Raw genomic sequence first — 26,221 nt, 5'->3', positions numbered from 1 at the left:
TGATCTGCCCGCCTCAGCCTCCCAAAGTGCTGGGATTACAGGCGTGAGCCACCGTGCCTGGCCAGGAAAAATTTTTTATAATAGTATATCCAGTGAAAATATCCTTCGAGCATGAAGAAGTAAAGACATTCACAGACAAACAAAAGCTGAGGGATTACATCAACACCATACTTGTCCTATAACAAATGCTAAACGGATTTCTTCAATCAAAAAAAGACATTAATGAGCAAAAAGGAATCATCAGAAGGTACAAAACTCACTGGGAATAGTAGGCACATAGAAAAACACAGAATAATATAATGCTGAAATTGTGATTCATAAACTACTCATCTTAAGTAGAAAGACTAAATGATGAACCAATCAAAAATAACTACAACTTTTCAAGGCATAGACATTACAATAAGCCATAAAGGAAAATAACAAAAAGTTAAAAAACAGGGGGATGGCCAGGCATGGGGGCTCATGCCTGTAATCCCAGCACTTTGGGAGGCCGAAGCAGGCAGATCTCGAGGTCAGGAGTTCGAGACCACCCTGGACAATACGGTGAAACCCCATCTCTACTAAAAATACAAAAAGTAGCCAGGTATGGTGGCAGGCACCTGTAATCCTAGTTACTCGGGAGGCTGAGGCAGGAAAATCATTTGAACCCAGAAGGCAGAGGTTGCAGCAAGCCAAGACTGCAGCACTGCACACCAAGCCCGGGCAACAGTGCAAGACTCTGTCTCAAAAAAACAAAACAAAGAAAAAAAAAAAAGGCAGGGGGATAAAGTTAAACTGTAGAGTTTTTTTATTTTTTTTTTGAGATGGAGTCTCGCTCTGTCACCCAGGCCGGAATGCAGTGGCATGATCTCGGCTCACTGCAACCTCCACCTCCCAGGTTCAAGTGATTCTCCTGCCTCAGCCTCCTGAGTAGCTGGGACTACAGGTACATGCCACCACACCTGGCTAATTTTTGTATTTTTAGTAGAGACAGAGTTTCACCATGTTGGCCAGGATGGTCTTGAACTCCTGACCTCGTGATCCACCCACCTCAGCCTCCCAAAGTGCTGGGATTACAGGCGCGAGCCACCGCACCCAGCCTAAACTGTAGAGTTTATATTAATATTTATTTGCATGTTTGTTTATGCAGTAGGTGTTGTCATCAGTTTAAAATAATGGGCTATAAGATAGTATTTGCAAGCCTCATGGTAACTTCAAATCAAAAAACATACAATGGATATACAAAAAGTAAAAAGCAAAAAAATGAAGCACATCACCAGAGAAAATCACCTTCATTAAAAGAAAGACAAGAAGGAAAGAAGGAAGAGAAGATGGCAAAACAACCAGAAAACAAATAACAAAATGGTAGGAGTAAATCCCTACTTATCAATAATAACATTGAATTTTTCTTTTTTTTTTTCTGAGGCAGGTGGATTACCTGAGGTCAGGAGTTGGAGACCAGCCTGGCCAACATGGCGAAACCCCCATCTCTACTTAAAAAAAAATACAAAAAATTAGCCGGGCATGGTGGCAGGTGCCTGTAATCCCAGCTACTCGGGAGGCTGAGGCAGGAGAATCGCTTGAGCCCAGGAGGTGGAGGTTGCAGTGAGCCGAGATCATGCCATTGCACTCCAGCCTGGGTGACAAAAATGAAACTCCGTCTCAAATAAATAAATAAATAAAAATAAAAGAGATACTCTAGAATATGGTGGAATTATGGCAATTTTTATTTTTGCTTGTCTGTATTTTCTAAATGCTTTAGAACAATTCTGTATTACTTTTGCAATAAGAAAAATAAAATGTTTTGAGCTTCACAGTACTTAAACTACATGCCCTAGTAAGAAGGGTACAGTACTCAACAGTTCCCAACATACCATGTTCCATCTTCATCTTTGGTCAACCTGCCCTGGTCTTAGATGATTTCAGGTCAACCCAATTCACAATCATCTATGATGATCTTAGGTAATGGATCACTTTAAGACTGTGCAAAAGACATTATTTTGCTGGGAGTTTATTTCTTCATAACACATAACAAATGACTAAAGAGGTAGCCAAGAAAGAAAACATGTCCGGACACACACATGAGCAGAGTGTGCTGGATTCTCTGCAGCACTGCCCATCAGGCAGGCCCTGGGCACAGAGCTGTGAAGGAGGGAGCGTGACATCAGGCTGTCAAGGCCTCAGCTTTTCATGCTGCTCTTCTCTTTCCACACTAGCTTCCAAGAAAGGCTCTGTAGACTCTTTTTTTTTTTCAGTCGGAGTCTGGCTCTGCCGCCTAGGCGAGAGTGCAGTGACATGATCTCAGCTCATTGCAACCTCCGCCTCCCGGGTTCATGCAATTCTCTGCCTCAGCTTCCCGAGTAGCTGGGGATTACAGGTGCCCACCACCATGCCCAGCTAATTTTTGTATTTTTAGTAGCGACGGGGTTTCACCATGTTAGTCAGGTTGGTCTTGAACTCCTGACCTCGTGATCCACCCGCCTTGGCCTCCCAAAGTGGTTTTTTCTTTCTGAGATGGAGTCTTGGTGTGTCACCCAGGCTGGAGTGCAGTGGCTCAATCTCACCTCACTGCAACTGCCACCTCCCAGGTTCAAGTGATTCTCCTGACTCAGCCTCCTGAGTAGCTGGGAGTACAGGTGCCTGCCACCATGCCTGGCTAATTTGTATAGGCTAGTCACTGCTTCTCTTTCCCTATTCCTGCTTCGGATGGCACATGACTGTCACCACCATTTAAAAATCGTATCAACATTGATTGGACTCCATTCTATACTCAGCTTGGTGCCCAAGGTTGCTGTGACCAAGTGCTACCAAAGAGAAAATTCGAAGTGGCCTGGGATGACCCCAGGAAGCTTCTCTGGGAGAAGTGGGCTTATCAAGTTCTGGACAGAAGCAAGTAGTTGGGACAGGCAGGGAGATGGCTTGAATAAGGGCTCAGAGGCAGGACTATGTTGAAACCATCTGGCTTGGGCAGAGAATCTGAGATAAGACCTCCTCCCCAGAAGCTCAGGATGTATTTATTAGAAGGACGGATAGGATGGTAATGCTCCACCTGCAGCCCCGGTGCAGGATCCACTGGGTGAAGCCAGCTGGGCTCCTGAGTCTGGTGGGGACGTGGAGAACCTTTATGTTTAGCTCAGGGATTGTAAACGCACCAATCAATGCCCTGTCAAAACAGACCACTCGACTCTACCAATCAGCAGGACATGGGTGGGGCCAGATAAGAGAATAAAAGCAGGCTGCCCGAGCCAGCAGAGGCAACCCACTCGGGTCCCCTTCCACACTGTGGAAGCTTGTTCTTTTTGCTCTTTGCAATAAATCTTGCTACTGCTCACTCTTTGGGTCCACACTGCTTTTATGAGCTGTAACACTCACAGCGAAGGTCTGCAGCTTCACTCCTGAGCCAGCGAGACCACGAACCCACCAGAAGGAAGAAACTCCGAACACATCCGAACATCAGAAGGAACAAACTCCAGACGCGCCACCTTAAGAGCTGTAACACTCACCGCGAGGGTCCGCAGCTTCATTCTTGAAGTCAGTGAGACCAAGAACCCACCAATTCCGAACACAGTAAGACATGGAAGAGTGAGCTGATTAATTTGGATGTCGAGTTGAGGAAATGGTCTGAGCAGCCCAGAATTATGCTGAAAATGTACTTTAGAAAAATCTGTCTGTACAGGATGGGTAAGGAAGGGTGTGGCGGTGATGAGAAAGCTAGGCTGAAGCCTGCTACCCAACAGAGAAAGAACTTAGGGAGGCAGCCGTAGAAACAGACACTGGGAAATAAAAATCACTGAATTTTAGGACCGGGCATGGTGGCTCACGCCTGTAATCCCAGCACTTTGGGAGGCTGAGGCAGGCAGATCACCTGAGGTCAGGAGATCAAGGCCAACCTGGGCAACATGACAAAACCCCATCTCTACTAAAAATACAAAAAGGAGCCAGGCATGGTGGTGGGCGCCTGTAATCACAGCTCCTCAGGAGGCTGAGGCAGGAGAATCACTTGAACTTGGGAGATGGAAGTTGCAATGAGCTAGGTTCACGCCACTGCACTCCAACCTGGGCAACAGCAAGACTCCGTCAAAAAGAAAACAAAAAAAACTCACTGGATTTTAGAGCCTAATTGCGTGTGAACGTCCAAATGAGGAAAAGATCACAGATGGTGCTGATGTCTCAACCTGAGGAGATTTGATTCACTTCCCTGCCCCTTCCTGTCCATTCACTCACTGAACACTGAGCGCTTACCATGCAGCAGGCCCCGTGAAAGAGCCAGAGAGAAATAAGACGGGTGAGAGACAGCACCTGCCCACAAGAAGCCCATTGCTTAGTGCGAGATAAGGTGAAATCAACAGATGGCTATAAAAGAGGAGAATAATGATAGCCCTAGGCCCAGGGGCTGCAGAACATGGAAGAGGGGCTCTAATCTGTTCTGACAAGCATTGCCATCTACGTTACCACCCCTTCCCCACACCGGCTCCCTCTGCCAAGGCTTTAAGAGAGGCAAATGACTCTAGAAAATCCCCACAGGGCTGGAGCAGAATTTCCAGGCCCCGTGAGGAGAGCCCTGTAGATGAGGAGGAGCTCCAAGAAGCTTGTCTCCCTCTCCTGAGCATGAAGTGTGGGGACGGACCCCAGCAGTACCAGGGTGCCACATATTCCAGCAGGTCTCTTTTTAACTTCTTACCTATCTCTCCTCCCACTACTCTGCAGGTAGTGCTGAAATCCTGGATGTTGGAGCTGGAAAAGGTAATTCAGTACACACTCCCTTATTCTGCAGAGGAAGAAACTCCCCTGTCAGTGTTCCTCGTTCTTCATACCTCTCCACCTGTTCTGCCAACAAAATTGTGCGGGGTCATTAGAAAGCTAAGTGACAAATACACAATAATGTGCCACTGAAGTCACAGAAAGGTGTTAAGAGCTGGTAATGACTTAATGTGTTTTTCCTATTAGGGTCATTTGTAGTTCATTACCAAAAGTTTTTTGTTTTGTTTTTGAGATGGGGGTCTCGCTCTTTCACCCAAGCTGGAATGCAGTGACATGATCACAGCTCACTACAGCCTTGACCTCCTGGGCTCAAGTGATCCTCCCACCTTAGCCTCCTGAGTAGCTAGGACCACAGACACGTGCCACCACGCCTAGCTAATTTTTTTTTTTTTTTTTTTGTAGAGATGGGGGTCTCACCATGTTGCCCAAGCTGCTCCCAAGCTCCTGGGCTCAAGCAATTCTCCTGCCTTGGCCGCCCAAAGTGCTACAATTACAGGCATGAGCTACCACACCTGGCCTCAATAAGTTTTTAAAAAATTTATTTTTATGTATTTAGGGGTGAAATTGCAGGTTTCTTCCATGCATATATTGGGTGGTTTTACTAAAAGTTGTTAAAAGCCCTTAACAAAAAATAGATGAAGGAATGTATCTCCCTAGGTGGAGTGTATTAGGTAAGAGAAGGTCAACAACAGTCCAGATCAAAGAGCACTGTTTTTTCAGTGGTCTCACCAAAGAAGTATCTGTTTTTATATGCACACAGGCATTTATAGTTTAGGAGCATCTGCCTACCCCTTGCCTACAAAAGACTACACTGATGTCTTTGGAAATGCAGAGATGGCATTCCTAAGGTAAGAGGTCAGCAGGACTTGTTTCCTGAGGATGCAGTAAAGAAACTGGGCAAAACCTCTAGTTGCTCTCAGTGCTTGTTATACACTAATTATAATGCACTAGCATGCTAAAAGGCACTCTCCCTGGCACCATGACAGTTTACAAATGCCATGGCAACACCCAGAAGTTACTTTATATGGTTTAAAAGGGGAGGAACCAGGCTGGGCATGGTGGCTCATGCCTGTAATCCCAGAACCTTGGGAGTCCAAGGCAGGCAGATTGGCCCACCTGCAGGCCCAGTCTGCAGGTGGGCAGATTACTTGAGCCTAGGAGTTTGAGACCAGCCTGGACAATATGGCAAAACCTTGTCTCTACTAAAAATACAAAAATTAACTGGACATATGCCTGTAGTCCCAGCTACACAGGCGGCTGAGTTGGGAGGATCACTTGAGCCCAGGAGGCAGAGGTTGCAGTGAGCTGAGATCGTGCCACTGCACTCCATCCTGGGTGACAGAGCAAGACCTTAGCACTCTCCCTCTCTTTCCCTCTCTCTCTCTCTCTCTCACACACACACACGCACACACACACACGAATTACACTGATGTTAATAGGAGGAAAAAAACCTCTCATCCATTAAGAAAAAAAAAGCTGGGCGCGGTGGCTCACACTTGTAATCCCAGCACTTAGGGAGGCCGAGGCGGGCGGATCACGAGGTCAGGAGATCGAGACCACGGTGAAACCCCGTCTCTACTAAAAATACAAAAAATTAGCCGGGCGTGGTGGCGGGCGCCTGTAGTCCCAGCTACTCGGAGAGGCTGAGGCAGGAGAATGGCGTGAACCCGGGAGGTGGAGCTTGCAGTGGCCTGGGGAAAGAAATCCCTCTCAAAAAAAAAAAAAAAAAAAATTGCAGGCAGGTCATACCTGTAACCACACTTTGGGAACCGGTTAGGAGTTTGAGACCAGCCTGACCAACATGGAGAAACCTCGTCTCTACTAAAAATACAAAATTAGCCAGGCGTGGTGGCACATGCCTTTAATCCCAGCTAGTGGGGAGGCTGAGGCAGGAGAATCGCTTGAACCTGGGAGGTGGAGGTTGCGGTGAGCTGAGATAGTGCCATTGCACTCCAGCCTGCACAACGAGAGTGAAACTCCATCTCAAAAACAAACAAACAAAAAAAACAGGAGGCCAGGCACGGTGGCTCACGCCTGTAATCCCAGCACTTTGGGAAGCTGAGGCAGGCAGATCACGAGGTCAGGAGATCCAGACCATCCTGGCTAACACGGTGAAACCCCATCTCTACTAAAAATACAAAAACAAAATTAGCCGGGTGTGGTGGCGGGCATCTGTAGTCCCAGCTACTCGGGAGGCTGAGGCAGGAGAATGGCATGAACCTGGGAGGCGGAGGTTGCAGTGAGCTGAGACCGTGCCACTGCACTCCGCCTTGGGGACAGAATAAGACTCAGTCTCGAAATAAATAAATAAATAAATAAATTAATTAATTAAAAGGATGGAAACAGACATGTCATACAAACACTAATCAAGAGAAAGTGGAGTAGCTATGTTAATATCAGTCAAAGGAGACTTCAGAGCAAAAGAAATGACCAGTGATAGAGACGTTATTGTTAAAAGATATTCTCCAAAAGTTCTCACCTTTCTAAATGTTTTATGAGCAGAGGCAATGACTGCCTTGGATCTAGAGTATCTTTTCAAGGATATTTATATAGTCAACAGCACTGGAAATAGAAATAGGCCTCTCTCTGGAGTGAAGGGCACGTTTGTTTTCCATCCAGCATAATAAAGACAACTTCTCCCTTTGGGACAAAAATCAGGAAGGCTCAGCTCCCTTTTTTTTTTTTTTTTTTTTTTGAGACAGAGTCTTGCCCTGTCACTAGGCTGGAGTACAGTAGTGGCATGATCTCGGGTCACTGCAACCTCCATCTCCCAGGTTCAAGCGATTCTCCTGCCTCAGCCTCCTGAGTAGCTAGGACTACAGGCGTGCGCCACCACACCCGGCTAATTTTTTCGATTTTTTAGTAGAGACGGTGTTTCACCCTGTTGACCAGGATGATCTTGAACTCCTGACCTCGTGATCCACCCACCTTGGACTCCCAAAGTGCTGGGATTACAGGCGTGAGCCACTGTGCCCGGCCCATCTCCCATTCTTAAAGATGTGGATTCCTAACTTCAGGGATCCTCTCCCACGGTCCCACAGTGCAACCTCTGACATGTGCAAGTGCCATCTGGTCCCTTTCACATCATCCTTTTGAAAATGAAGCTCAAGGACCTGATGCAGATGTGACTACCATGGCCACTGCTCTTGTAGGTGATAAGGTCCTGTGTCATTGTTCCAGCAATCTATGTCTTTTGTTAGCATCTATGAAACTGGAAGACTGATTTATTAGCTTACAAGCAGGGTAAAATACCACACCCTTCACTGTTCATGCAAATGATAAAAGGGTCACCAAGATGACAAAGCCATCCTAAATGTGTGTGCACTTAACAGAACTTCAAAACATCTGAAGAAGGCCGGGAACAGTGGCTCACAACTGTAATCCAGCAATTTAGGAGGCCAAGGCAGGAGGATTGCTTGAGCCTAGGAGTTCAAGACCAACCAGGGCAGCATAGTGAGACTCTGTCTCTACAAATAATAAAAAAAATTAGCCAGGCATCGTGGCACACACCTGTGGTCCCAGCTACTCAGGAAGCTGAGGTAAGAGGATGGCTTGAGCCCCAGAGGCCAGGGCTACAGTGAGTCATGATCACACCACTGCACTCCAGCCTGAGTGACACAGCAAAAACTTAAATAAAAATAAAAAATCTGCAGACAAACTGATAAAACTGAAATAAGAAATGGATAAATCCACAATTATAGGTGGAGAGCTCAACACTCCTCTCAGTAATCAATAGAACAAACAGAAAATCAGCAAAGATACAGAACTAAAAATATCATAAACAATTAATCTGATTGATATTTGTAGAATATTTCACCTAACACATGCTTCCTAAATTTGGTATTTACCAAAAGAGACCATAGCCACCATGCCCAGCTAATTTTTGTATTTTTAGTAGAGATGGAATTTCACCATGTTGGCCAGGATGGTCTCGATCTTCTGACCTTGTGATCCACCTGCCTCAGCCTCCTAAAGTGCTAGGATTACAGTTGTGAGCCACCGCGCCCAGCCAACTTTTTTCTTTTTGTTTTTTTCTTTTTTTTTTTTTTTTTTTGAGACGGAGTTTCACTCTGTCACTCAGGCTGAAGTGCAGAGCATGGCACGATCTCAGCTCACTACAACCTCTGCCTCCCAGGTTCAAGCAATTCTCCTGCCTCAGCCTCCTAAGTGTCTGGGACTACAGGTGCGTGCCACTACACCCAGCTATTTTTTGTATTTTTAGTAGAGACAAGGTTTTGCCATGTTGACCCGGCTGGTCTCGAACTCCAGACCTCAGGTGATCTGATTGCCTCGGCCTCCCAAAGTGCTGGGATTATAGGCATGAACCACTGCACCCACCTGTCAGGCCTCTGAGCCCAAGCTAAGCCATCATATCCCCTGCAACCTGCACATATACATCCAGATGGCCTGAAGCAACTGAAGATCCACAAAAGAAGTGAAAATAGCCTTAACTGATGACATTCCACCATTGTGATTTGTTTCTGCCCCACCCTAACTCATCAATGTACTTTGTAATCTCCCCCATTTTTTTTTTTTTTGAGACAGAGTCTCGCTGTTGCCCAGGCTGGAGTGCAATGGCGCGATCTCAGCTCACTGCAGGCTTCGCCCCCCGGGGTTCACACCATTCTCCTGCTTCAGCCTCCCGAGTAGCTGGGACTACAGGCGCCCGCCACCTCGCGCGGCTAATTTTTTGTATTTTTAGTAGAGACGAGGTTTCACTGTGTTAGCCAGGATGGTCTCGATCTCCTGACCTTGTGATCCGCCCGCCTCAGCCTCCCAAAGTGCTGGGATTACAGGCATGAGCCACCGCGCCCGGCAAGAAGGTTCTTTACAATCTCCCCCACCCTTAAGAAAGTTCTTTGTAATTCTCCCTACCCTTGAGAATGTTATTTGTGAGATCCACCCCCTGCCCACAAAACATTGCTCCTAACTCCACCGCCTATCCCAAAACCTATAAGAACTAATGATAATCCACCACCCTTTACTGACTCTCTTTTCAGACTCAGCCCGCCTGCACCCAGGTGAAATAAACAGCCCTGTTGCTCACACAAAGCCTGTTTGGTGGTCTCTTCACATGAACGCGTGAGACGTTTGGTGCCAAAGACCCGGGTCAGAGGGACTCCTTCAGGAGACCAGTCCCTTGTCCTCACCTTCACTTCGTGAAGAGATCCACCTATGACCTCAGGTCCTCAGACCAACCAGCCCAAGGAACATCTCACCAATTTCAAATTGAGTAAGCGGTCTTTTCACTCTCTTCTCCAGCCTCTCTCACTACCCTTCAATCTCCCTGTCCTTCCAATTCCAGTTCTTTTTCCTCTCTAGTAGAGACAAAGGAGACACACTTTATTGGTGGACCCAAAACTCTGGTGCCGGTCACAGACTCAGGAAGACAGCCTTGCCTTGGTGTTTAATCATTGTGGGGACGCCTGCCTGATTATTCGCCCACACTCCACTGGTGTCTGATCACCACGGGGACGCCTGCGTTGGTCATTCACCCACATTCCCTTGGTGGCAAGTCAATTGCGGGGATGCCTGCTTTGGCTGCTCACCCACATTGCAGCCCAGGGCTGCTCCCCACCCCCCTTCTCTGTGTCTCTACCCTTCTCACCCTTTTTTTTTTTTTTTTTTTTTTTTTTTTTGAGACGCAGTCTCACTCTGTGGCCCAGGCTGGAGTGCAGTGGCTCCATCTCGGCTCACTGCAAGCTCCGCCTCCCCAGTTCACACCATTCTCCTGCCTCAGCCTCCCGAGTAGCTGGGACTACAAGCGCCCGCCACCAAGCCCGGCTAATTTTTATTTTGTATTTTTAGTAGAGACAGGGTTTCACTGTGTTAGCCAGGATGGTCTCGATCTCCTGACCTCATGATCCACCCGCCTCAGCCTCCCGAAGTGCTGAGATTCCAGGCGTGAGCCACTGCGCCCAGCCTCTACGCTTCTCTTTAAACTTGCCTCCTTCACTATGGGCAACCTTCCACCCTCCATTCCTCCTTCTTCTCCCTCAGCCTGTGTTCTCAAGAACTTAAAACCTCTTCAACTCTTGCCTGACCTAAAATCTAAGCATCCTATTTTCTTCTGCAATACCACCTGGCCCCAATACAAACTCGACAATGGTTCTAAATGGCCAGAAAATGGCACTTTCGATTTCTCTATCCGAGACCTAGATAATTTTTGTCGAAAAATGGGCAAATGATCTGAGGCACCTTACATCCAGGCATTTTTCACACTTCATTCCCTCTCTAGTCTCTGTTTCCAATGTGACTCATCCCAAATCCTCCTTCTTTCCCTCCCGCCTATCCCTTCAGTCTCAACCCCAAGCGTCACTGAGTCTTGCGAATCTTTCTTTTCTACTGACCCGTCTGACCTCTCACCACCTCCCCAGACTGCTCCTCCTCAGGTTGCTCCCTGCCAGGCTGAATCAGGCTCCAACTCTTCTACAGCCTCTGCTCCCCCACCCTATAACCCTTCTATTACCTCCCCTCCCCACACCCAGTCTAGTTTACAGTTTCGTTCTGTGACCAGCTCTCCCCCACCTGTCCAACAATTTCTTCTTAGAGAGGTGGCAGGAGCTGAAGGCATAGTCAGGGTACATGTGCCTTTTTCTCTATCAGACCTTTCCCAAATCAGCCAGCATTTAGGCTCTTTCTCATCAGACCCCACTAAATATATACAGGAATTCCGATATCTAACTCTGTCCTACAATTTAACCTGGAGTGACTTAAATGTCATCCTAATTTCTACCCTCTCCCTAGATGAACGAGAAAGAGTTTTTTCTCTAGCCCAATCTCACACTGATAACCACCAGCTTCATGAGCCAGATCTCCAGGAAGGCATTAGAGCAGTTCCCTGAGAAGATCCCCAGTGGAACTATCAGGCAGATTCCCCAGGTATAGCTAGGCTAGATTACATGGTTTCCTGCCTAGTTGAAGGGCTCAAAAAGGCAGCTTACAAAGCTGTTAATTATGACAAACTTAAAGAAACTACCCGTGGTAAAGACAAAAACCCAGCCCAGTTCATGGCCCACTCAGCAGCAACCCTTAGACGCTTTACCACCAGAAGGCCGCCTTATTCTTGTGCTAGGGGCCATGCTAATCTTCTCTGTATCATTCCAATTTTAGTATATGTGCTGCCAAAGCGAGCACTGCCGCCTTATTCTTAATATGCATTTTATCACCCAGTCAGCTCCTGACATTAGAAAAAGCTTCAAAAATTGGAACCCGGCCCTCAAATCCCACAACAGGAATTAATCAACCTCACCTTCAAGGTGTACAATAATAGAGAGGAGGTAGCCAGACAGCAACGAATTTCTGAGTTACAGCTACTTGCCTCCTCTGTAAGACAAGCCACAACCATGTCTCCAGCATACAAGAACTTCAGAACATCTAAGCCACAGCTCCAGGGGTTCTTCAAAACATCCTCGTGGACCTTGCTTCAAATGCCAAAAGCCTGGCCACTGGGCCACAGAATGCCCACAGCCCGGGATTCCTCCTAAGCTGTGCCCAGTCTGTGCAGGCCCCCACTGGAGGTCGGACTGTCCAACTCACATCACTGCCGCTCCTACACTAGCTCTCCCTAACTCATCCCAACCCTTTTCATTACATGCAGCCAAAGTACAGGGCTGTGTGGTCAGAATTCTTAAACAAGAGCTGGGACCCGCCCTGTAGCCTTTTTCTCCAAACAACTTGATCTTACTGTTTTAGGCTGGCCATCATGTCTCCGTGCAGCAGCCACTACCACCCTAATACTTTTAGAGGCCCTCAAAATCACAAACTATGCTCAACTCACTCTCTACAGTTCTCATAACTTCCAAAATCTATTTTCTTCCTCACACCTGACATGTATACTTTCTGGAACCCAAACCCAGTGTTCCTTGGCCAACTCCTTCCCAGATCTCCTCGGCTTAGCAGCTGAAGATTGACGCTGCCCAATCGCCTCGGAAGCCCCCTGGGCCATCCCGGACGCCGAGCTTTGGGTAACTTTTACAGAAGAGGATAAGTCCATCCCCTGTTTAATCGATACGGGGGCTACCCACTCCACGTTATCTTCTTTTCAAGGGCCTGTTTCCCTTGCCCCCATAATTGTTGTGGGTATTGACGGCGAAGCTTCAAAACCCCTTAAATCTCCCCCACTCTGGTGCCAACTTGGACAACATTTTTTTATGAACTGTTTTTTAGTTATCCCCACCTGCCCAGTTCCCTTATTAGGCCAAGACATTTTAACCAAATTATCTGCTTCCCTGATTATTCCTGGACTACAGCCACATCTCATTGCTACCCTTCTTCCCAACCCAAAGCCTCCTTCACATCTTCCTCTCGTATCCCCCCACCTTAACCCACAAGTATGGGATACCTCCACTCCCTCCCTGGCAACTGATCACACGCCCATTACTATCCCATTAAAACCTAATCACCCTTACCCCACTCAATGCCAGTATCCCATCCCACAACAGGCTTTACGGGGATTAAACCTGTTATCACTCGCCTGCTACAGCATGGGCTTCTACAACCTGTAAGCTCTCTTTACAATTCTCCCATTTTACCTGTTCAAAAATCAGACAAGTCTTACAGGTTAATTCAGGATCTGCACCTTATCAACCAAATTGTCTTGCCTATCCATCCCATGGTGCCAAACCCATATACTCTCCTATCCTCAGTACCTCCCTCCACAACCCATTCTGTTCTAGATAAACCTGGCTGACCCCATAAATCCTAAATCCTTTCCCCACTCCCCTTTCCATTCCTTAAAAAACAGCCCTAAAAGCTGCTCCCACACTAGCTCTCCCTAACTCATCCCAACCCTTTTCATTACATGCAGCCAAAGTACAGGGCTGTGTGGTCAGAATTCTTACACAAGAGCCGGGACCCGCCCTGTAGCCTTTTTCTCCAAACAACTTGATCTTACTGTTTTAGGCTGGCCATCATGTCTCCGTACAGCAGCCACTACCACCCTAATACTTTTAGAGGCCCTCAAAATCACAAACTATGCTCAACTCACTCTCTACAGTTCTCATAACTTCCAAAATCTATTTTCTTCCTCACACCTGACATGTATACTTTCTGCTCCCCGGCTCCTTCAGCTGTACTCTTTGTTGAGTCTCCCACAGTTACCATTGTTCCTGGCCCAGACTTCAATCCGGCCTCCCACATTATTCCGGATACCACACCTGACCCCCATGACTGTATCTCTCTGATCCACCTGACATTCACTCCATTTTCCCATATTTCCTTCTTTCCTGTTCCTCACCCTGATCACACTTGGTTTATTGATGGCAGTTCCACCAGGCCTAATTGCCACACACCAGCAAAGGCAGGCTATGCTATAATATCTTCCACATCTATCATTGAGGCTACTGCTCTGCCCCCCTCCACTACCTCTCAGCAAGCCAAACTCATTGCCTTAACTTGAGCCCTCACTCTTGCAAAGGAATTACATGACAATATTTATACTGACTCTAAATATGCCTTCCATATCCTGCACCACCATGCTGTTATTTGGGCAAAAAGAGGTTTCCTCACTACACAAGGGTCCTCCATCATTAATGCCTCTTTAATAAAAACTCTTCTCAAGGCCGCTTTACTTCCAAAGGAAACTGGAGTCATTCACTGCAAGGGCCATCAAAAGGCATCAGATCCCATTGCTCAGGGCAAAGATTATGCTGATACGGTAGCTAAAGAAGCTGCTAGCATTCCAACTTCTGTCCCTCATGGCCAGTTTTTCTCCTTCTCATTGGTCACTCCTATTTACTCTCCTACTGAAGTTTCCACCTATCAATCTCTTTCCACACAAGGCAAATGGTTCTTGGACCAAGAAAAATATCTCCTTCCAGCCACACAGGCCCATTCTATTCTGTCGTCATTTCATAACCTCTTCCATGTAGGTTACAAGCCACTAGCCTGCCTCTTAGAACCTCTCATTTCCTTTCCATCGTAGGAATCTATCCTCAAGGAAATCACTTCTCAGTGTTCCATCTGCTACTCTACTACCCCTCAGGGATTGTTCAGGCCTCCTCCCTTCCCTACACATCAAGCTCGAGGATTTGCCCCTGCCCAGGACTGGCACATTGACTTTACTCACATGCCCCGAGTCAGGAAACTAAAATACCTCTTGCTCTGGGTAGACACTTTCACTGGATGGGTAGAGGCCTTTCCCACAGGGTCTGAGAAGGCCACCGTGGTCATTTCTTCCCTCTTGTCAGACATAATTCCTCAGTTTGGCCTTCCCACCTCTATACAGTCCCATAACGGACCAGCCTTTACTAGTCAAATCACCCAAGCAGTTCCTCAAGCTCTTGGTATTCAGTGGAACCTTCATACCTCTTACCATCCCCAATCTTCGGGAAAGGTAGAACAGACTAATAGTCTTTTAAAGACACGCCTCACTAAGCTTAGCCTCCAACTTAAAAAGGACTGGACAGTACTTTTATCTCTTGCCCTTCTCAGAATTAGAGACTGTCCTCAAGACGCTACAGGGTACAGTCCATTTGAACTTTTATATGGAAGCACTTTATTACTCGGCCCCAACCTCGTCCCAGACACCAGCCCTCTAGGCAACTATCTTCTAGTCCTCCAGCAGGCTAGACAGGAAATTCACCAGGCTGCTAATCTTCTCTTGCCTACTCCAGATTCCCAGCCATATGAAGACACCCTAGCTGGATGATCAGTTCTTGCTAAGAATCTGACCCCTCAAACTCTACAACCTCGATGAACTGGGCCCTACTTAGTCATCTATAGTACCCCAACCACCATCTGCCTGCAGGACCGTCCCCATTGGGTTCACCATTCCAGAATAAAGCTGTCTCTGTCAGCCAGACAGCCTGATATATCCTCTTCCTCCTGGAAGTCGCAAGTACTCTCCCCTACTTCCCTTAAACTCACTCGCATTTCTGAAGAACAATAATAACCCTTATGAGCCTAATACATGCCTTCATTCTGTTAGGCCTATCCATCCTTACCCTACTCTTTGCAACAGGGCTTTATGCAGTCACCCCCACTACTTGGACTGTGCCCCAAAAACTTGTCATCCCTACTATATTCTCGACTACTCATAAATGACCTGCTGTTGTTTACACTGCCCGTTTACACCGTTTCTCCAAGCCATCACAGCTGTTATCTCCTGGTGCTATCCCCAAACTGCCACTCTTGACTCCCTCTTGGAGCAGATAGATGATCTTTGCTGGCAGGGCACCCTCCAATACTTCCACCCTGATGAAGTTCTATTCTTTACTTTTATGCTCACTCTTATTCTCATTCCCATTCTTATGCCACTCTCTACCCCTCCCTAGTTACCTCCGGCATACTATCAATCTCACCCACTCTCTCCTCACTGCCTCCAATCCTTCTCTAGCAAAGAATTGTTGGCTATGCGTTTCCCTTTCTTCCTGCTTTTTTTTTAAATGGAATCTCACTCTGTCGCCCAGGCTAGAGTGCAGTGGCAGCAATCTTGGCTCACTGCAAGCTCTGCCTCCTGGGTTCACGCCATTCTCCTGCCTCAGCCTCCCGAGTAGCTGGGACTACAGGTGCCCACCACCACAACCGGCTAATTTTTTTTATTTTTAGTAGAGACAAGGTTTCACCGTGTTAGCCAGGATGGTCTCGATCTACTGACCTCGTGATCCGCCCGCCTCAGCCTCCCAAAGTGCTGGGATTCCAGGTGTGAGCCACCGCGCCTGGCCTCTTCCTGCTTTTACACAGCCATCCCCGCTCTACAGGCCGACTGGGCTATCTGTTCCGTCTCCCTGCACCTCAGAACCTCCTTTAATAGCCCTCATTTTTACCTGCCTAAGGAAATTCTTTACTTTCTAGACAGATTTGGTGAGAACTCCCCAGACATTTCACACCAACAAGCTGCCACACTTCCCCGCATCTACTTACGGCACCTTTCTCCTTATGTCAATTCCACCCCCCATCATATTTGGACCCCTCACCACACAAACAACTATCCCTGTTGCCGCTCCTTTATGCATCTCCCGACAACAGCCTGCTGAAATCCCTTTAGGCAACCTTCCACTGTCCAAATGTTCCTTTACTCTTTATCTCTAGAACCCAGCCACACACATAACCAAACAGATGGGAGCATTTCAACTTCACATTACTGATAAGCTCATTACTGACAATCTAAAAAACATTGGCAGTCACTATTGTTTAGGAAGACACTTACCCTGCATCTCACTCCATTCTTGGCTACCCTCCCCCTGCTCGTCTGAATCTCCTCCTAGCCCCTCCTCTTGCTTGCTTATACCCAGCCCCATGAATAGCAGTGAAAGGTTACTTGTAGACACTATGTGCTTTCTCACACACCATGAAAACCGAACCCCTCCCTTTACGCAGTCGCACCATCAATCCCCATTACAACCTCTAACGGCTGCTGCCCTTGCTGGATCTCTAGGATTCTGGGTGCAGGACTCCTCTTTCAGTCCACCCTCTCACCTTTTCACTTTACGTTTCCAGTTCTGCCTGACACAAGGCCTCTTCTTTTTATGTGGCTCTTCCACCTACATGTGCCTACCTCCCAACTGGACGGGCACATGTGCTCTAGTCTTCCTTACCCCCAAAATCCAGTTTGCAGATGGCAACAAACTACTGCCTGTCCCCCTCATGACATCAACATGACAAAAAAGAGTCATCCCACTAATCCCTTTGCTTGTGGGTCTAGGACTTTCTGCCTCCACTATTGCACTTGGAACTGGAATAGCAGGCAGCTCAACCACTGCCACAACATTCCACAGCCTCTCTAATGACTTCTGCTAGCATTACAGATATATCACAAACTTCATCTGTTCTCCAAGCCCAGGTTGACTCTTTAGCTGCAGTTGTCCTCCAGAACCGCCAAGGCCTCTATTTACTCACTGCTGAAAAAGGAGGACTCTGTATATTTTTAAATGAAGAGTGTTGTTTTTACCTAAATCAGTCTGGCCTGGTATATGACAATGTAAAAAAAAACTCAAGGATACAGCCCAAAAACTCACCAACCAAGCAAATAATTACACTGAACCCTCTTAGACACTCTGTAATTGGATGTCCTGGGTACTCCTAATTCTTAGTCCTTTAATACCTGTTTTTCTCCTTCTCTTATTTGGACCCTGTGTCTTTCATTTAGTTTCTCATTTCATACAAAACCGCATCCAGGCCATCACCAATAATTCTATACGACAAATGGTCCTTTTAACAACCCCATAATATCACCCCTTACCCCAAAATCTTTCTTCAGTTGAATCTCTTCCACTGTAGGTTCCCACGCTGCCCCAATCCCGCTCAAAGCAGCCCTGAGAAACATCGCCCATTATCTCTCCATACCACCCCCCAAAATTTTTGCCACCTTAACACTTCACTATTTTGTTTTGCTTTTCTTATTAATAAAAGAAGACAGGAATGTCAGGCCTCTGAGCCCAAGCTAAGCCATCATATCCCCTATGACCTGCCTATATACATCCAGATGGCCTGAAGCAACTGAAGATCCACAAAAGAAGTGAAAATAGCCTTAACTGATGACATCCCACCATTGTGATTTGTTTCTGGCCCACCCTAACCGATCAATGTACTTTGTAATCTCCCCCACCCTTAAGAAGGTTCTTTATAATCTCCCCCACCCTTAAGAAGGTTCTTTGTAATTCTCCCCACCCTTGAGAATGTACTTTGTGAGATCCACCCCCTGCCTACAAAACACTGCTCCTAACTCCACTGCCTATCCCAAAACCTATAAGAACTAATGATAATCCCATCACCCTTTGCTAACTCTCTTTTTGGACTCAGCCCACCTGCACCCAGCTGAAATAAACAGCCTTGTTGCTCACACAAAGCCTGTTTGGTGGTCTCTTCACATGGACCTGTGAGACACCATCCTCCCTTGATACATTTAAAAGATGCATTGAAATTAAACAAAATATGATTTTGTATTTTGAAAATACAAACTGAAATCATACAAAATATGTTTGTATGACTGAACTGAAATCACACAAAATACTGAATTGAAGTCGTAGAGAATATGAACTGAAATCATACAAAATATGTTCCGGCTGGGCGCGGTGGCTCACGCCTGTAATCCCAGCACTTTGGGAGGCTGAGGCGGGCAGATCACAAGGTCAGGAGATCGAGACCATCCTGGCTAACATGGTGAAACCCTGTCTGTACTAAAAATACAAAAAATTAGCCGGGCGTGGTGGCGGGCGCCTGTAGTCCCAGCTACTCGGGAGGCTGAGGCAGAAGAATGGCATGAACCTGGGAGGCAGAGCTTGCAGTGAGCCGAGATTGCGCCACTGCACTCCAGCCTGGGTGACAGAGTGAGACTCCGTCTCAAAAAAAAAAAAAAAAAAAAAAGTTCTATAACCACAGTGGAGATTGAAACCACCTTTGCAAAATTACGACCGAGACAGTGAAAGAGATCTAATTTAACGGACTCCATCTTGCTTCTAACCTCCAAGTTGTCCTTGTTCATTCCTGGGCATAGGCCAAACCAACTTTTGGAGAAGTTTAGTTTATAGTTTAAAACAAAGACGATAACAGCCCTTTCCCAAAGCAGACCTCCTTCTTGCCTGGGGACTAGATTGCCTTTGTAGGACTAACATTAGCCACAAGATTAGAAATTATGGTTTAGGAGTCATGTAGCTGGAGGCTACAAGATTCTGACCCTCTCTAAACTGCTCCTAAGATCAGTGCTTGAGATATTTTGCAGACCCTGCACTTGATGGATCAGCTAGCACCACCCAGATGGATTAACTGGCTCATCTGATCTTGTGGCCCCCACCAAGGAACTGAATCAGAGCAAGAAGACAGCTTTGACTCCCTGTGATTTTATCCCTGACCAATCAGCACCCCGGGCTCACTGGCTTCCCCCATCCACCTAGTTGTCCTTAGAAACTCTGCTCCCAGAATGCTCGGGGAGACTGATTTGAGTAACAATAACACTCTGGTCTCCCGCACAGTCGGCTCTGCATGAATTACTCATTCTCTATTGCAATTCCCCTGTCTTGATCAATCCGCTCTGTCTAGGCAACAGGCAAGGTGAACCCCTTGGGTGGTTACAAAATCAAAATCATAAGAGAAAGATAACTAGATAATATTTAAACGTAAACAACAGAACTTCCGGTTAAGCTCTCCTGAGAGCCTAGTCTTAGAGGGGCCCCGCACTTTCATGGGCTTTATTTCCAGGAGCCTCACCAGGGTTTCAGGCAGGGGAAAAGGAAAAGTAACCATTTAAAAATACAAACAGGGGGAAAGTAAACATTGTGAAAAACACTCAGTTCTCTGTAACAAAGGCCTGCCTTCTAAGGGAAACTATTTTACCTGAGTCTTATCTCATTTGGAGGAATGACAATTAACCAACTCCAGCCCTTCTAGCCTTCCTGTATCAGGTAAAGGAAGAGGAAAAAAAAAAAAAAAGGCTAAGAACAGCTTCTGAGGGTCACAGTCCACCTTTAGAGGTTTCAGAGCCATTAAAAAGCTGAGATTTAATCAGATGGTTAGAGAGCACCTCCTCTCCCTCAAACTATCACATCAACAGGGTTCCTGTGTAACAACAGGAAACAGGACTGCAACTAAGAGAGCTGTAAAGCACAGACTCCATTGAAGAAGGAGGTTTTAGGGTAACCCAAAGACAACAAAAAAAGGAAACTAGGCCGGGCGTGGTGGCTCACGCCTGTAATCCTAGCACTTTGGAAGGCCAAGGCGGGCAGATCACGAGGTCAGGAGTTAGAAACCATCCTGGCTAACACGGTAAAACCCCGTTTCTACTGAAAATACAAAAAATTAGCAGGGCATGGTGGCAGGCACCTGTAGTCCCAGCTACTTGGGAGGCTGAGACAGGAGAATGGCGTGAACCCAGGAAGCAGAGCTTGCAGTGAGCCAAGATCGCGCCACTGCACTCCAGTCTGGGCGACAGAGCGAGACTCCATCTCAAAAAACAGAAAAAGGAAAGTAGAGGAAGCATCTGGCATTACAGGTACAGCAAACGTTAAACACAGGTCTGCCCCTGGCCAAATTAACGTAAATCCTCACATTGAAAGCCTAATCGTCTCAGTTCCTATTGCCTGATACATCATGTCTGACTTTGAACAAAAAATTACAAGGATGCTAACAGACAAGAAAACCAGTCTGAAGAGACAGACTACGCATTAGACTCTCACTCAGATGTGGCACAGACTTTGGAATTATCAGGTAGGGAATTTAAAATAACGAGGATATAAGGGAAAAGGCAGATGACATGCAAGAATAGAAGGGAAATAATTGTTAGGTAACAGGGGTACCTTAATGGCGCCGGTTCCGGGTTCTTCTCCCCTCCGTGACCGGGCACTGTCTGAACCCGCCAAAGGAGGGCCAATCAGAAAGAAGCATCTCCCACCTTCCCTTGGGCCCGCCCCACGTAGGCCCAAGGGATATAAAACCCAGCACACCAGCAGCTCTCTCTTCTCTTCTCCTCTCTCTCTTCTCTTCTCTTCCTTCTCCGCTCGATACCTCCCATAAAGATCTCTTGACCGTGACCGGTGTAGTCTGATCCTTGCCCGGCCTCTTTCATTGGTGCCGTGACTCGGATCGGGACTCCCCACCCCCCTCAGTGGGACCCCAATCCCTTTCGGGTTCAGTCCAGACCCCGGCCGGTCTTCGCTCATTCTCCTGTTCGCCAAGCTGTTTGCCCAACACCGGCCTCGTCTCCGTAAGTCTTCCCCTCTGGGGTCTACCTCTCTAGGCAGGCAAGAGACCCCTAGCCTTGCCTCAAGCACCTAAGGCCACGGTAGACCCCAAATAGCAAAACTGACCCACATATCCCCTAGACAACCAAAGCAAATGGCCCACTTATGGGTCTCTCAATCCTAACATTCTCCAGGATCTCTACAATTATTGCGAGCGAACAGGAAAATGGGCAGAGATCCCGTACCTCCACGGGTTTTTCCTCCTAAAGGCCCTCAAACTGTCACCCTCAAATTACACCTAGATTGGACAAAACTTTTGCCTACTGCTTTATTCAAGCTCTGAGCTCTCCCAAAAAAAACCAACTCTCTTATCCCCTTTCGAAATTATGTACGGCCGACCGCCTCTTCTGCCAGGCATTAGCCCGTCTTCCCCGTCATCCACCCAACACATCCCATCATCCCTCCTGTCCTTCACCTCCCTGGCTCCACATTTCCAGGTTAAAACCGGCCGCCAGCCCAGATCAACCAGACGCCCCTCCCAGCGGCGCCTGCCCGCCCCCCACCAACTGCACCTACACTACCGCTCCTCCAAACTTCCCAGCCCCCGAAGGCTGGTGCAATGGCTCCCTACACAAGTTTATCAATTCTTCCACTGGTGGCCCCTGTGTTCCCGTCACTCTCTTTCCCCAACTCACCCTATTACCTTTCTCTGAAGGCTCATCAGCATACCACTTTGACCACCCTGACCTAGACCCCTCACAGATCCACCGACACAAGAGAGCAGTTTTCCTAACATTCATTCTCAGGCTATCCCTCACCACCTCCCAACTAGGCTCAGGACTAGGGGCTGCCTCCCTAGGTTACAGCGTGTCTCAGTTTTCCGATCTCAAGATTCCCAGTCCTTAGCCGCTTTACAACGTCAAATCACATCCCTAGCAGGGGTAACACTTCAAACCGCCGAGCTCTAGATTTACTCACTGCTGAAAAAGGCGGTACTTACATCTTCTTACAAACATTAAAATTTACATAACATTAGGAAGAAACTAACAGGGGCCAACTCGTCCCCATTGTTGTGGGACACCCTAAAGACCCCCTCCTAGCCTGGATCCTCCCATTTCTAGGCCCTCTCATGGGTCCTCTTGTGCTCTCCTTCCGTGCCTTCTCAAATTCATGAGACAGCAAGTCTCACCCATCTCTAACCAAACCTTTAACCAGCTTCTCCTTAGACATAATCAACTCCTAGCAACCAGCGAAGCAGCGGCTGACTCCAGAGACAGACTCTGAGCGCCATGTCTCGGTTCACCAGTTCCTAGACGATCTCCGCAAAGACTGCTGGCTCATCACAGACCCCTCCCTGCCCCTTGGCTGGCTACAAGGAACATTCATGGACTTCACAACTGAGGAGATGTTCACATACAGCGCCCTACTGCTTGGCCTTATACTCCTGCTGTGCCCCGTACACAACCCCCACAGTCCTCCCATACCCCTCCCCCACGACGCCCCCACTCAGCAGGAAGTACTGAGACGAACTACAACGCCCATTTCCCCACTTCTTAAGAAACAAAAAAGGGAGGAATGTTAGGTAACAGGGGTACCTTAATGGCGCCGGTTCCGGGTTCTTCTCCCCTCCTTGACTGGGCACTGTCTGAACCCGCCAAAGGAGGGCCAATCAGAAAGCAGCATCTCCCGCCTTCCCTTGGGCCCGCCCCACGTAGACCCAAGGGATATAAAACCCAGCACACCAGCAGCTCTCTCCTCTTCTCCTCTCTCTCTTCTCTTCTCTTCCTTCTCCGCTGGATACCTCCAATAAAGAGCTCTTGACCGTGACAGGTGTAGTCTGATCCTTGCCCAGCCTCTTTCAATAATGAGAGAGATGGAAACTAAAAGAATGAATCAAAAGAAAATCCTAGAAATTAAAAACATTGTGAAAGAAATGAAAAATGCCTTTATGGGATCATCAGTAGGTTATATGTGCCTGAAGAAAGATTCAGTGGGCTGTGAGATACGTCAACAGAAACTTCCCAAACTGAAACGTGAGAAAAAAAAAAAAAGAGAATGAAAGTGTTCAAACAGGGCCAGGTGCCATGGCTCACACCTGTAATCCCAGCACTTTAGGAGGCTGAGGCAGGCAGATCACCTGAGGTCAGGAGTTCGAGATCAGCTTGGCCAACATGGTGAAACCCCACCTCTACTAAAGATACAAAAATTAGCCGGGTGTGGTGGCAGGCACCTGTAATCCCAGCTACCCAGGAGGCTGAGGCAGGAGAATCGCTTGAACCTGGGAGGCGGAGGTTGCAGTGAGCCAGTGAGCTGAGATCGCGCCACTGCACTCCAGCCTGGGCGACAGAACAGGATAATGTCTCAAAAATTAAAAAAAGAAAGAAAAAGGAGGGAGGGAGGGAGAGAGCGAGAGAAGGAAGGAAGGAAAGAAGGAAATGCTCAAACAGAGTATCACTTACTGTGGGACAATTATAAAAGGTCGAATATGCATTTAATGGGAATAGCAGAAGAAGAAAGAGAAATAAGCAAAAGAAATATTCAAAGCAATAATCACTAGGCATTTTCCAAAATTAATGACAGACATCTAAACACGGCTGCAGGAAGATCAGAGGACACCCAGCAGGATAAACACCAAAAAATCTCTGCCTAGGCACATCATATTAAACTGCAGAAAACCAAAGACTAAGAGGATATCTAGAAAGAAAGCAGAATAAAAATACCTTGTCTGTGCGGAAGAGAGACAAGAATTATATTAGACTTCTCATCAGAAACAATGTAAGCAAGACAACAGTGGAATGAAATATTTTAAAAAGAAAAAAACAAAAACTCACCAACCTAGAATTCTGTATCCAGTGAAATTATCCTTCAAAAAAAGGGGGAAATAAACACTTTCTCAGATAAACAAAAACTGGGGGAATTTGTTGCCAGGAGACTGCCTTACAAGGTATGCTAAGGTACGTTTTTCGAAAAAAGGGCAACTATATAGGTCAGAAACTCAGATCTACATAAAGAAAGGAAAATTTACATCAAAGAAAGAGAAAAATGGCCAGGCATGGTGGCTCATGCCTGTAATCCCAGTGCTTTGGGAGGCTGAGGCAGGTGGATCACCTGAGGTCAGGCGTTCGAGACCAGCTTGGCCAACATAGTGAAATCCTGTCTCTACTAAAAATACAAAAATTACCCAGGCCTGATGGCACACGCCTATAGTCCCGGCTACTCAGGAGGCTAAGGCAGCAGAATCACTTGAACATGGGAGACGGAGGTTGCAGTGAGCCAAGATCATGCCACTGCACTCCAGCCTGGGTGGCAGAGCAAGACTCTGTTAAAAAAAAAAAAAAAAAAAAAAGGACCAGGAGCAGTGGCTCATGCTCATAATCCCAACATTTTGGGAGGCCAGGGCAGGAGGATCACTTGAGGTCAGGGGTTCAAGACCAGCCTGGCCAACATGGTGAAACCCCATCTCTACTAAAAATACAAAAATTAGCAAGGTGTGATGGTGGGTGCCTGTAATCCCAGCTACTTGGAGGCTGAGGCAGAGGAACTGCTTCAACTTGGGAGGCGGAGGTTGCAGTGAGCCGAGATCATATCATTTATACTCCATCCTGGGTGACAGAGCAAGACTCCATCTTAAAAAAAAAAAAAAAAAAGGCCAGGTGCGGTGGCTCACGCTTGTAATCCCAGCACTTTGGGAGGCTGAGGCGGGCAGACCACGAGGTCAAGAGATCGAGACCATTCTGGCCAACATGGTGAAACCCCGTCTCTACTAAAAGTACAAAAATTAGCCAGGCGTGGTAGCCTGTAGTCCCAGTTACTCAGGAGGCTGAGGCAGGAGAACTGCTTGAACCCGGGAGGTGGAGGTTGCAGTGAGCCAAGATCGCGCCACTGCACTCTACCCTGGTGACAGAGCGAGACTCCATCTCAAAAAAAAAAAAAAAAAAAAAAAAAACAAATCCAGGAAGAAATAGACAAATCAAATATTATGGTTGGAGACTTCAACACTCCTCTGTCAGTAACTGACAGATTCAGTAGGCAGTCCAGATATAGTTAAACCAAACAGCATCATCAATCAACTGGATCAAATTGACATCTATAGACTACTTCATCCATCAGCATCAGAATACACATTCTTCACAAGATCACACGGAACATTCACCAACCTAGATCATATCCTAGCCAGAAAACATACCTCAACAAATTTAAAAGAATAGAAATAATACAAAGTTGCTGTCAGGCAACAGTGGAATTAAAACTAAAAAATAAAAAATTAAAACTACATAAATAAATAATTTTTAAAAGGTAGTAACAGCTAAAAATGCTGAAAATATTTAGAGAATAAACAGCATATTTCTAAATAACACCTGTGTAAAATAAAAAGTCTCAAGAGAAATTTTTAATTGTTTTGAACCAAATAAAAATGAAAACACAACTTATGGGATATAGTAAAAGCAATGCTTCGATGGACATTTTTAGCATTTAATGCATATATTAGAAAAGAAGAGGCCGGGCGCGGTGGCTCACGCCTATAATCCCAGCACTCTGGGAGGCCAAGGCGGGCAGATCATGAGGTCAGGAGTTAGAGACCAGCCTGGCCAACATGGCGAAATCCCATCTCTATTAAAAATACAAAAATTAGCCAGGAGTGGTGGCAGGCACCTGTAATCCCAACTACTTAGGAGGCTGAGGCAGGAGAATCGCTTGAACCTGGGAGGTGGAGGTTGCAGTTAGCCAAGATTGTGCCATTGCACTCCAGTCTGAGCGACAAGAGCAAGGCTCTGTCTCAAAAAAAAGAAGATTTAGTATCAATAATCCAAGCTTCCACCTTAGAAAACTATAAAAAGAGGCCAGGCGCGGTGGCTCACGCTTGT

At 46.9% G+C, this 26,221-nt stretch overlaps 1 protein-coding gene, 1 long non-coding RNA gene and 1 pseudogene across 4 annotated transcripts in view; 1 reads left to right on the top strand and 2 right to left on the bottom strand.

Annotated features, from left to right (window-relative positions):
* The window catches only part of LOC116473506 (uncharacterized), a 54,787-nt gene that overhangs the window by 22,403 nt on the left and 6,163 nt on the right, over positions 1-26,221 (bottom strand). For both annotated transcript variants that reach the window (XR_009212534.1, XR_009212535.1), the window contains exons 2-3: positions 22,952-23,236; positions 4,661-4,806 (exon numbers count right to left, since the gene is read on the bottom strand). This is a non-coding gene — a long non-coding RNA (uncharacterized LOC116473506). The remainder of the gene's footprint in view (positions 1-4,660; positions 4,807-22,951; positions 23,237-26,221) is intronic.
* Positions 11,803-11,877, bottom strand: LOC116477411 (U6 spliceosomal RNA; annotated as a pseudogene).
* DYNLT1 (dynein light chain Tctex-type 1) overlaps positions 22,241-26,221 on the top strand; it is a 241,327-nt gene continuing 237,346 nt past the window's right edge. For both annotated transcript variants that reach the window (XM_032161508.2, XM_032161498.2), the window contains exon 1: positions 22,241-22,244. The gene's annotated coding sequence lies outside the window, so the exon portion shown is untranslated. The remainder of the gene's footprint in view (positions 22,245-26,221) is intronic.

The sequence above is a fragment of the Hylobates moloch genome, unplaced genomic scaffold (assembly GCF_009828535.3).
Source record: "Hylobates moloch isolate HMO894 unplaced genomic scaffold, HMol_V3 SCAFFOLD_2, whole genome shotgun sequence".
Classification (NCBI taxonomy): domain Eukaryota; kingdom Metazoa; phylum Chordata; class Mammalia; order Primates; family Hylobatidae; genus Hylobates; species Hylobates moloch.
The sequence above is the reverse complement of the archived record's forward strand: the minus strand, read 5'-3'. Positions and strand labels throughout refer to the sequence as shown.